Genomic DNA, 9985 nt, shown 5'->3' with positions numbered 1-9985 from the left:
TCCTTCCTGGGCGAGTGTGGGTTAACGACGCAGCAGCGCACTGGCCGGCGGGAATCCCGCGCCCGCCGAAGAGAAGCCCGTCTGTCCGACCTTGTCAGCTTCCCCCGATTTCAGCCCGGGGCATCAGCCCGGCCTGGCGCCGCCGTGTGCACGGGAGCGGAGCGCGTCTTCCGACGCCAACAGAAAGTGAACCTGACACTTGAGGATGCGGTCACCCGTCCCCTCGGCCCCTCAGACGCCGTCACCCGTCCCCTCGGCCCCTCAGAAATGCGGCTCGCTCTCCTTTCCTGCCCCGTCGTTGGTTGCGCTCTCACCTGGCTGCGGCCGTCACCACGCAGCTCGTCAACCTCCAGGCGCCCCAAAAGGCTCAGATGTCGTCTCCCGCTTGAGCACGCACGGCCGCACACACGCACACGCGCACACACGCCTGGCGGCCCCGGAAGTCTGGCGTCGATGGAGCCGCTTCCCAGCCGGGAGTCGGGCTGTGTCCGGAAGCCGCCGCTGGGCTCTGGGCCAGGGCACTCAGCCGGGAGGGCAGTCGGGCTCAAAACGGGCTTCACGGACGGGCCGCGTCCTCCCTGCAAAAGAGGGAAGACAAAAGCTTTATTCTGGTGGGAGCCACCGAGGCCCTGTGAGGCAAGGCTCGCAGCGCAAAAGGTCCGGAGAGACGCGCCGGGCAGGGGCTCTGCCCGTGGCCAGATCAGAGGCTCCAGCAGCAGCTCCGGCTCCTCGGAGAGCCACAGAGATGAGCGCAGAGGTGGCCTCGGGGCTCCCTTGCCACGCCTGGCGCAGCCGTCCGTCCAATACCAATGTCCCCGTCCTTTCACTGTGCACGCGGCGGGCCGCTGCCAGGCTCCCAATCTTACGACCTTTCACACCTTTACGTTTGGAATGAGTCACGAAGGAGCTGCTGGGGCTCCTCCGCCCAAAGATGGGGTGCCCTGCCTCAGCCACAGGGCAGGGCACCCAGGGCAGCACCCCCGGGTTCGCACACACCATCCTAATCTAGGAGATGCTCCAGAGGGTTCTTCCGGTTTGGGGTTTCTAACTTACCTGCTAAGAGGAAGAGCCCCTCAGCTCCTGCGGAAGGAAACTGGGTGGTCACATAAACCAACCCCCCCCTCCAGCACACATCACAGCAGAGTCTCTGTCTGTCTTTGTCTCTTCAATCGGATTCAGTCTAAGCAGATTCTCCTCCAGGCATCAGTTTCCCGCATGTTAGAGATGAAGGGCCAGCCCAGCCCTGCCATTTTGCAGACAGAAAAGCTGAAGCTCCAAGATATCGTATCTTATCTTGGGACCCCTCCCCCAACAACCAAGGTCACACTTCCAGGCCAACCAGAGCCAGGGCCCCCGACCACCTGCTCGCCAGCCCTCCCTGCCAGGGCCCTGCTTCTCAGAGCTAAGATGGTAACTGTCTACGGCATGAACTTCACACATACAAACACAGAAAAAATCTGACGGAAAATAATGTGCAGAGTCCTAAAAACCTCACTCTCCAAACGGAAGGAACCAGACAATGGCATCTGGTGGCCTGTGGTAGCTTCATGCCCTGGCCTGAGTGGGGCCCGCCGTACTGTGCTAACACACCCACACACTACCGCTGTCTCCAAAAGGGCTGACTCTGCCCCCGTCCGTGAGCACAGCACGCTGCCCCCACACTCGCCCGCACACGCTCAGAGGCATGGCTCTGCTTTCAGGATTCACAGCTTCCCAAGCACCTTCCGCCTCCCAGGCCACCTCCTCTGGGGGCATGGTGTTCCCCACCCCCTCCCTTTTCTGACCACGGGCCCAACTTTCTGACTGTCCCCACAGCCCAGGAGCTTCTCCAAGTTGGAGAAATAAAAGCCCGAAGACAGGTGAGTGTGAGATTATCTCGTGGGCATGACCTTGGTCTCATGGCCCCCCATGGCATCCACGGGGCCCCCTCCGTGCCCCACCAAGCCCCTGGCCCAGAGCTAGGGCAGAGCCCCGAGTGCCTCCGTGAGCAGGAGCTGAGGCTGGGTTGGTAGGAGGGCCCGCTGGCAAGGTCAGCCCTTGACTGGCCTCCGGGAGCCTCGCCTGTGATGCTCTCCCCGCAGGGCCGGGGGGTGCAGGTGGGCTGACCGTGAAGTTCCTACGGAAGATGTGACATGTGGCAAACACCTGTTTCTGGGCGCCCGATGGTCTCGTGCACACAGATGGCTGCCTTCTTGCCTCTGGGGAGGGGTGAGCTCCGTGTGGCCCCCACGGGAGGCCGAGGGCACAGGAACGGTGCTCCCGGACCCCGGACTGAGTCTTCAAGATTGCAGGTGCAGCCGCGCAGCCGACGTCACTGAGGTGAGTCTCAGCCCCGGGACCCCTGTGCACCGGGTCCTGATTCCTGGTGACTCACAGAGAACGTGGGTGTCTTGGAGACACCCGGACACTCTGCTTCCTGCTGTGGGGACCTGCGGGAGACCGTGTGGCCGTGGGAGGAGGAGACATGGTGTTGGGCCTCCAGGGGCGCATCTGTTCCTTTGCTCGGCTGTTCCCGGGCAAATGTTTGAGTGTGTCTTAGGGGTCAGGTACCATGGAGGGCACACGGGCCCGCCAAGGACGCCACAGGGAGCAGGCCGGGATGCCTCCACGGTGCGTGGCTCCTCGGAGGTCACATATGACACGAGAAAAGCCCAGCACACTGACGGGAATGCGGCTGAGTGTCGTGTGGCGGGAGAGACACCGGACAGGGGAGGTGCTCCTGGCACAGGGCAGGGCTGGCGAGGGCGCCCCCAGAGCTTCTCAGAGACCGGGGGACAGAGCCCAGGGCATGAACACTTGCCCTGTGATGGGGGTGACGTCCCTGCCCCGGCGGGCACCCACAGCCACAGCCTCGCCCCTCCTTCTGAAGGGAGCACTTAGGGCAGAATTCTCCCAGCGGGCTGCACTAAGGGACTGTGATAAAATACAGGAACAGGCAGAGAACCAAAGCCATGACGAGCTCTCACTGCCCAAGTGCCGAGATGAGCAGAAGAGGGTGTGAGGACCAGAGGGTGGCTGGCTGGACTCCCGCCCCCACGGCAGCGGGCATTTCCACGCAGACACCAGACCCAACAGCCACGATGAGAGCAGAGCCTCGGGGAAGGCTGCCAATGGGACCCCATGGGTGACGCCATGGGTAACGCACGGAATCGTACATATGGGTTAGGAAACAGTATTCTGATTAGTGTCAAAATAGAGCCCGCGTAACAGGCTCCCGCCATCTGTGTTTGTGCCGGGAATTCCCGCTGGGATCTCCACTGTTGGGAAACAGAGAGCTGTTGGCAAAGAGGCGACGTCTTCCTGGGGTCGGAGGAGCCCCCAGGGTGGGTGCCAGCGGCAGGCGGTGAGGGCCAAGGGAGAGCCCGGACGCGCGCCTCGCACGCCTCCATTTTAGGGTTTCCAGAAACGCACGCGAGACGAGGAAAGCCAGGCCCACGCGGGTGGTGACAGCCGCCTCCATGGACCCTGCTGCCCTGTCCTCGCTCGCCGTCCCCAAGCCCCACCCTGACTTCCTGTACCGCCGGCCACAGGGGAGAACCCGCACACGTGAGCACAGCGTCCACTTTGAGGCCGAAAACAGAACCTTCCCACATGAGCTGTGTGTCTGGGAAAGTGTAGCCAAACGTTTCCAAACCAGAGAAAAACAGCACAACTAACGTGCCTGGAGCAAAGGTCTTTTCCCCCAAAACTCGGACTTGGGGAAACACCAGGCAGTCGAGGGTCTCACTCAGCACCAGCTGCGCTTCCCGGCTTCCGGTCCCCCAGGCCTCCCAGTGCCGCCGCGGATGGGGGCCCAGCCCAGCAGGCGCCAGTGTGGCCGTGAGTCCCTGCCCGCCCTGGCATCCGCGAGCCCCGACCCAGCCGCACGGAGCAGAGCCTGGGGGAGGCCCAGCACGGAGCTGGGCCGGTCCTTGCCCTCGGGCGCCCTCCCCATTCACAGCACGCCGTGGTCTGGCCGCCTCCTGTGGCTTTGACTCAGGGGCAGCCTGGTGAGCACAGAGGAAAGGCAGCGGCCCCATCACAGAGTAGCTCACCGGTGAGGATGTGGCCCCAGGGCCCTCGAAGGCTGCGGCGGTTAATTTCCTGCATGAACTCGATGGCCCACCAGGGCCCAGGCCTTTGCTAACATTAGCCTGAGCATGTCTGCGAGGATGCTTCTGGAGGCGGCCAGCACCTGCTTCCATAGGCTGAATAAAGCAGATCGCTGGTCCCTGTGCTGGTGGGCCTCATCCGATCAGGCGAAGGAAGGCCCGCCCCAACAAAAGGGTGGCTAAGAGGGAGACCTCCTGCCTGGCTGTGAGCTGGGACAGCGGCCTTTCTGGCCTCAGGTTGGGCTGCATCGAGGGCTCCCCCTGGATGGGAATTTGTGGCGTCAGCTGAGACCCGTGGGCTCAGGCTGCCTTGGTGCCCAAGGCCCTGCTGGGTCCGCGGCCGGCAGAATGCAGGTCTCCATCCCCCGTCAGCCAGGGCGTCACGAAAACTCCCTCCGCGGACGGACCAGTGGAGACAGACACAGACACACATCCCGCCAGCCCCGTGGCTCTGGGACCCTGACCAGGACAGCGCCTTGCCCGCAGGCTCCCACACCTCGAGGCCGGGGCGGACAGAGGTCACCTCACGTGGTGTGGCCGTGTCCCTCGGGTCAGCAGCAGGAGCCGAGCCCAGGCCTGCTGGCTTTCCCCGAGCCCCAGGCCGACGGCCGCGGCTGGCACGGCGGGCGAGCCCACTGACGCGGCTGCAAGCTGGCCTGGAGGCCATCAAGTCCCAGATGTCACAGCGTCCCCACTTTAGGAAAATCAGACCAAAGAAGGCGTCACCCGCAGCGAGAAAATGCTCGCTTGCAGCCCCAGGACCAGGAGGGGTCGATGGTCCCTGTGGAGGGGCCTCGGGGCCAGAATCCCAGCAGGCCCCGGCATGGGGGCCCACGCCCTGTGGCCTCCACGAGGCAGCGGACTCTGGCCAGCCCACCCCGCGGTGGGGGCCCCTCTCAAGCCGGAAGACCGTCTCCGTGGAGTCGATTTCCTGCGTCTTCTTGGTCTTCCTCCCCCGGGGCTGACAGCGACCCGCGGCCCGCTGACCCCAATGACCTTGGCGGTCAGGCAAACTAGACCGTTTGGCCTGGGGGGAACGGACGCCAAGCCAGCAGAGATGGATGCCGGGACCGGAGTGGGGACAGGCAGCGAGCCCCGCCGGACAGGGCAGGACAGGACGGGACGTCCCCTTCTCTCAGTTGCTGAGGCACTGGCCTGGGACTAGTTCTCAACCTTCCTGGCTCGGCCACCGCAGGCTCGTGGGAAGGGGACGCGGAGGAGCACCGCAGTGGCTCCAGAGGCCCCGGAGCTGGAGTCACAGAGCAGCCCCGCCAGAGGGCTCCCCCCGGTCTCCCTCACAGGCCGGGCAAGGCCAGAGACTCCAGGGCCTCCCAGCAGCCCCTCGCCGTCTGTCCCCGCTGCTGGGTCTCAGACGGATCCGCCAATGGTAAGCGAGGCCCCGGCCCCTCGGGACCAACGTCCCCCAGTCCGCAGGACACACACCGCGCACACACGGTGCACAGGCACGCACACGGGCTCACACCCACGCACACAACTTCTGCCTCGTTCTCCAGCGGTTCTGGGTCTTGTTTCCAGCTGAGGGTCCAGGCAGTTGCTCCCGCAGCCCTGGAAGGGGCCGTGGTACTCTTTGCCGACGCCGCCTTCTCTCCTAAGGCGTCTGTTACTGACGGCTTCACGCCATTCCAGCGAAAACATCCGTTACTGCTGTCACCGAGATGGCGACGTCCTGGATGACCAGACAGCTGGTCGCTGGCCCTGAGCCGCGGGCTGGGAGGGCGACGAATGCCCGAGACAGCAGCGCGCCTGGCGGGGGAGGGGAGGACGCACCTGCGGCCCCTCCGTGGAGACGGCGAGCGAGTCTCGCAAGCTCAGACCGAGGCCCACGACAAGGTGAAAACGAATTCTAAGCAAAGAGCAAAAATAAACTGCTCCGAACGCAGCGTGAACCAGAAGAGACTCTGGGGGTGAGCCCTCGGGCTGGGCTTCGGGCTCCGATGACCCTGCGTCCCGATGCTGAGGTGGACGCACAGAGGCGCTCCACACCCGCGAGCTCCCCAAGAGCAAGCCCCAGGCGTCCGGCAGGAGGTCCCAGGGAGGTCACAACACGGCGACTGCCCGACAAGCTGTGGCTCTCGGCACAAGGGCAGCAGGTGCACAGGGCGTCCAAAAGGGCATAAGGTCATAGCAACTTCCTCCCTACATAGTGACTCACGCAGCCACAACACGATGGCTTTGACAAACGCAGGCGTCCGGCAAAAAGCTCCGCACGGGGTCGCTGTGCGGGGACCCGGACAGCAGCCACCGCAGGGGGAGGAGTCGGGGGTCGGACCTAGAAGTCAGTGTGTCCACAGAGGTTACAAGGAACAGAACTGTTGCTGGGACATTCCGGGGCCTGTGGCAAGACTGGGGCAGGAACCAGTCTGGGGACCAGCCAATTCTGCTCACCAGCAGTGACCTCCCAGCGAGCTCGTTCTGACACACAAGTGTGGCCACACCGTGGCTTCACGTGAAAGGGAGTTCGTACGGGCTTCTCACCCGCCATCGGACAGGCACACGTCTGATGGCAGGCCCCGGTCCCCCTTCGTGTCCACCTGGGGTAGAGGTCAACCTCCAACTGCACCACGCTCCCTGGCAGGGCTGGCTGCCCGGGGAGGGTCCCGCGGGAGCGCAGCAGGTGTGAGGTGTCCAGGGGCCTCTCCTACCTCGGCAGGGGCCCTGTCCCTGCTCCTGAGACGGACAGGCAGCCCCCGAGAGCAGCGATCCTCCAAACTCCGCCACCACTCCCGGGGAAAAAAGCCTCAAAGAGCTGCTTGCTCCCACTCGGATGAACCTTAGCCTGCCTCGTGCTCTGTAGATGAACCAGTAAATGAGCCGCTCTGAGGAAGAACGTGTCACTGCGCTATCATGGAGAGCGTACAGGTATAGACAGATATTTTTAAATGCAGTTTCCTGTTCTATACGCACACAACGCTCGTTCACTGCGGACGGACTGTGAGCAAGAGGCTTCTCCCTGCATTTCAAGGACGACAGGGCCGTCCTTTGTGGCCCACCTGGGAGGCTGCGCAGCACTAGGGATCTGCGCCAGGCTTGGGAAGTGAGCAGCTGCTCGCCGGCAGCCGTGGATCTGGGTCTGCTGACAGCCGACGTCTCACGTGTCCGGCCTGCAGACCCGGAGCAGGGCAGGCACGGTCCCTGGAGATCTGGCCGCCACCCTGGGAACCCGTGGGGACCAGGCCCGGCCAGCATGGCGAGGGGGGAGGGATGGAGGGACGGCTGGATGATGAACAGACACATGGACAGATGGATAGGGGTCAGCAGCTCTGTCCCCCAGAGCTGGGGAGGACACTCCAGCCAGGACAGGACTTGGACCAAACAGACAGATCTGTGGAGAGCTCTTCACGAAGGGCTGGACAGAGCAAGGGACAGATGACTGCAGCAGAAACACCTGCTTTGACCCAGACCATGCCCGTGTGCAAAAAAGGACGTGGAACCAGGCTTGGACATAAGTGCCAGACATCAAGCCACGCGATTCTAGAAGGAAACGTGGCAGAAAACACCAGTGATTTGAATCCGGCGAAGTTTTCTTAGGTCCGACACTGAGAGGTTGGGTGTGGGGGGACTGTAGCAGTGACTGCGGGGGCACGAGACAGAGTTGAGGCTGGTGGGACAGCCCTGAGCCAGCACTGGGGGGGCGCAGGTGTCAAAGCCCAGAGAACTGCGCGGCCCGGAGAGTGAACCTCACGGGGTGTCAACAAAACAAACGTCGGTATGTGGGGAAGGGGGACGGGGACACGGCAGAGACGAGTTGGTGGCGCAGCCACACTGGGAGAGACGGGGAAGGAGACAGCCGAGCGCAGTCACGTCGGAAAACAGTATCCGTCTGGATACCACAGGCTGAAGAGCAAAGGACTGAGCACAGGGTCACCCGAGTTGGCAGGTGTTCCCCACAGGGTGTGCAGCCCGCAGCTGTGAAGCTGCTCCACGTCACACTGGGGCTGAGCATGGGAGATATGCAGTGTATACAGTGGGAGCCAAAGAAAGGAGTCACAGATAATGGGGGGGGGGGGCTGGAATGGATCTGGACTTGTTAGTCTGGAATTGAACATATCAACTATGAACTCACAGTTTTATAACAGATGAGTAATAGATGGTTGATAGATGGACAAATAGACAGATAGACGGTGGATGGATGGCTAGATGATGGACAGACAGATGGATGGACAGATGATGGATGCAGGGATGGGTGGATGGATGGACGGATGGATGAATGATGGACAAATGGATGGATGGATGGATGGACAGATGGATGGATTGATGGATAATGGATGGATGGAGGATGGACAGAGGGATGGATGGATGCTGGATGGAGGGATGGGTGGATAGATGGCTAGATAATGGACAGACCAATGGACAGGTGTATAGATGGGTAGATGATGGATGGACGGATGGATGATGGATGGATAATGAATGGATTCATGAATGGATGGATGGACAGATGGACAGAAGGATGGGTGGACAGGTGGATGGATGGATGGACAGATGATGGACAGATGGACAGATGGATGGATGATGGATGGGTGGATGGATGATGGACGGATGTATGGACAGATGATGGACAGACGGAGGGTAGATAGACAGATGGATGCAGAAATATGCATAGGCGTGTGCATGTTCATGAGTACATCCAAGCTCCTCCCCTAAGTCGGCCTAGAGATAATGCCACAGCCCCTGGCCCAGGGCAAGGAGCACACCCAGCACCCAGCGAAGTCAGTTCCTAAACACCATCCTACAGCTGGAGGAAGGCGCTCCTTGGGGCAGGGACACTAAAAGCCCAGGCTGGGGTGGCAGAAATTAGGGACGTGCTCACTCAGCAGATGGGGCGTGTCAAGGGGACACAGGAGTCACACGAACACATGCTCCATGGCTCAGGCCAGGACGGTAACTAGTGACGCTGTTGGGTTGTAGCCTGCAGAATGAAGTAAATGTGCCTGAGTCCGTCCTGGCATGAATAACCAGACAAAGAAACGAACGACAGGACAGGGACGGGTTTTCTTCAGAGAACGGAAGAACACAGCAGCGACGGGGGCCCAGGAAACCCATGCGGGCCCCACGGCCACCACGGCCTCACAAAGGCTGCTAATGGGTGCCAAGCTGAGTGCCCAAAAGCCTGCGGAGAAATAGGACATCTGCGGCCTCTGGGGCCCCTCCCCATGTGGTCACCGGCTGGGACACGGGGACGGCAGAGCCCGGCCGGCGCTGCCGTCACCTGGAGATCAAGCGTAGTGCCACCCGGGCTACAATGTATGGACGTGCTTGCTCTCCGCCGAGGCCCTGGGGCTGCCCCCAGCTGTCGGAGGAAGAGCTGACCCCGGGGTCCCGCGCACGGCCTGGCAGGCGGTCGGAGCCCCTGTCTCCGCTGCTGCGACAGGCCGGACTGCTGCCCCGTCTCAGACATTGGTCCGTACCTTGGTGAGTGTTCGACAATGCTCCCCCTGAACCCTGGGAAGCTGGGCAGAGGGGAGGCATGCTTCCCTCCGGGCCTGCACACTGTTAGGGGTTTCTGACACCCACGAGGGGGCAGCCCTGCGGTGTGCCCGCTGCTGCCGCTGCGCCCCGCCAGCCCTGAGGGAAGGGCGCCCCTGTGTGTGCTCTCTGGGAGCCCCGTCCAGGCCCTGAGGCCACCGAGGGCAGCCTGAAGGCCCTGTTACCCAGGGCAGCTGCATCGGCCCAGCACCTGCTCCCAGAGTCTCTGCTCTCCTGGTTCAGGAAGGACCTGCTCACAGCTGTGGGGCATCCACAGCCCCGTGTGGGGCCGCCGTGGCCCACCTGCAGTCAAGGACACGTGGACGGTTCGGCCTCTAGCAGCACCGCACTCAGGAGACTCTGCTGGAAACGGAGGCCTCGGCCCTGGAGTCCCCCTCCCGGGCCCAACC

The 9985-nt window shown here is 62.6% G+C and overlaps 1 protein-coding gene across 10 annotated transcripts in view; it reads right to left on the bottom strand.

Moving 5' to 3' along the window:
• Positions 1-450: 450 nt before the first annotated feature.
• The window catches only part of JAKMIP3 (Janus kinase and microtubule interacting protein 3), a 75103-nt gene continuing 65568 nt past the window's right edge, over positions 451-9985 (bottom strand). For all 10 annotated transcript variants that reach the window (XM_046027703.1, XM_046027708.1, XM_046027706.1 and 7 more), the window contains one exon: positions 451-578. The gene's annotated coding sequence lies outside the window, so the exon portion shown is untranslated. The remainder of the gene's footprint in view (positions 579-9985) is intronic.

Source organism: Meles meles, chromosome 13 (assembly GCF_922984935.1).
Source record: "Meles meles chromosome 13, mMelMel3.1 paternal haplotype, whole genome shotgun sequence".
NCBI lineage: Eukaryota > Metazoa > Chordata > Mammalia > Carnivora > Mustelidae > Meles > Meles meles.
This window is presented reverse-complemented; position numbering and strand designations above follow the sequence as displayed.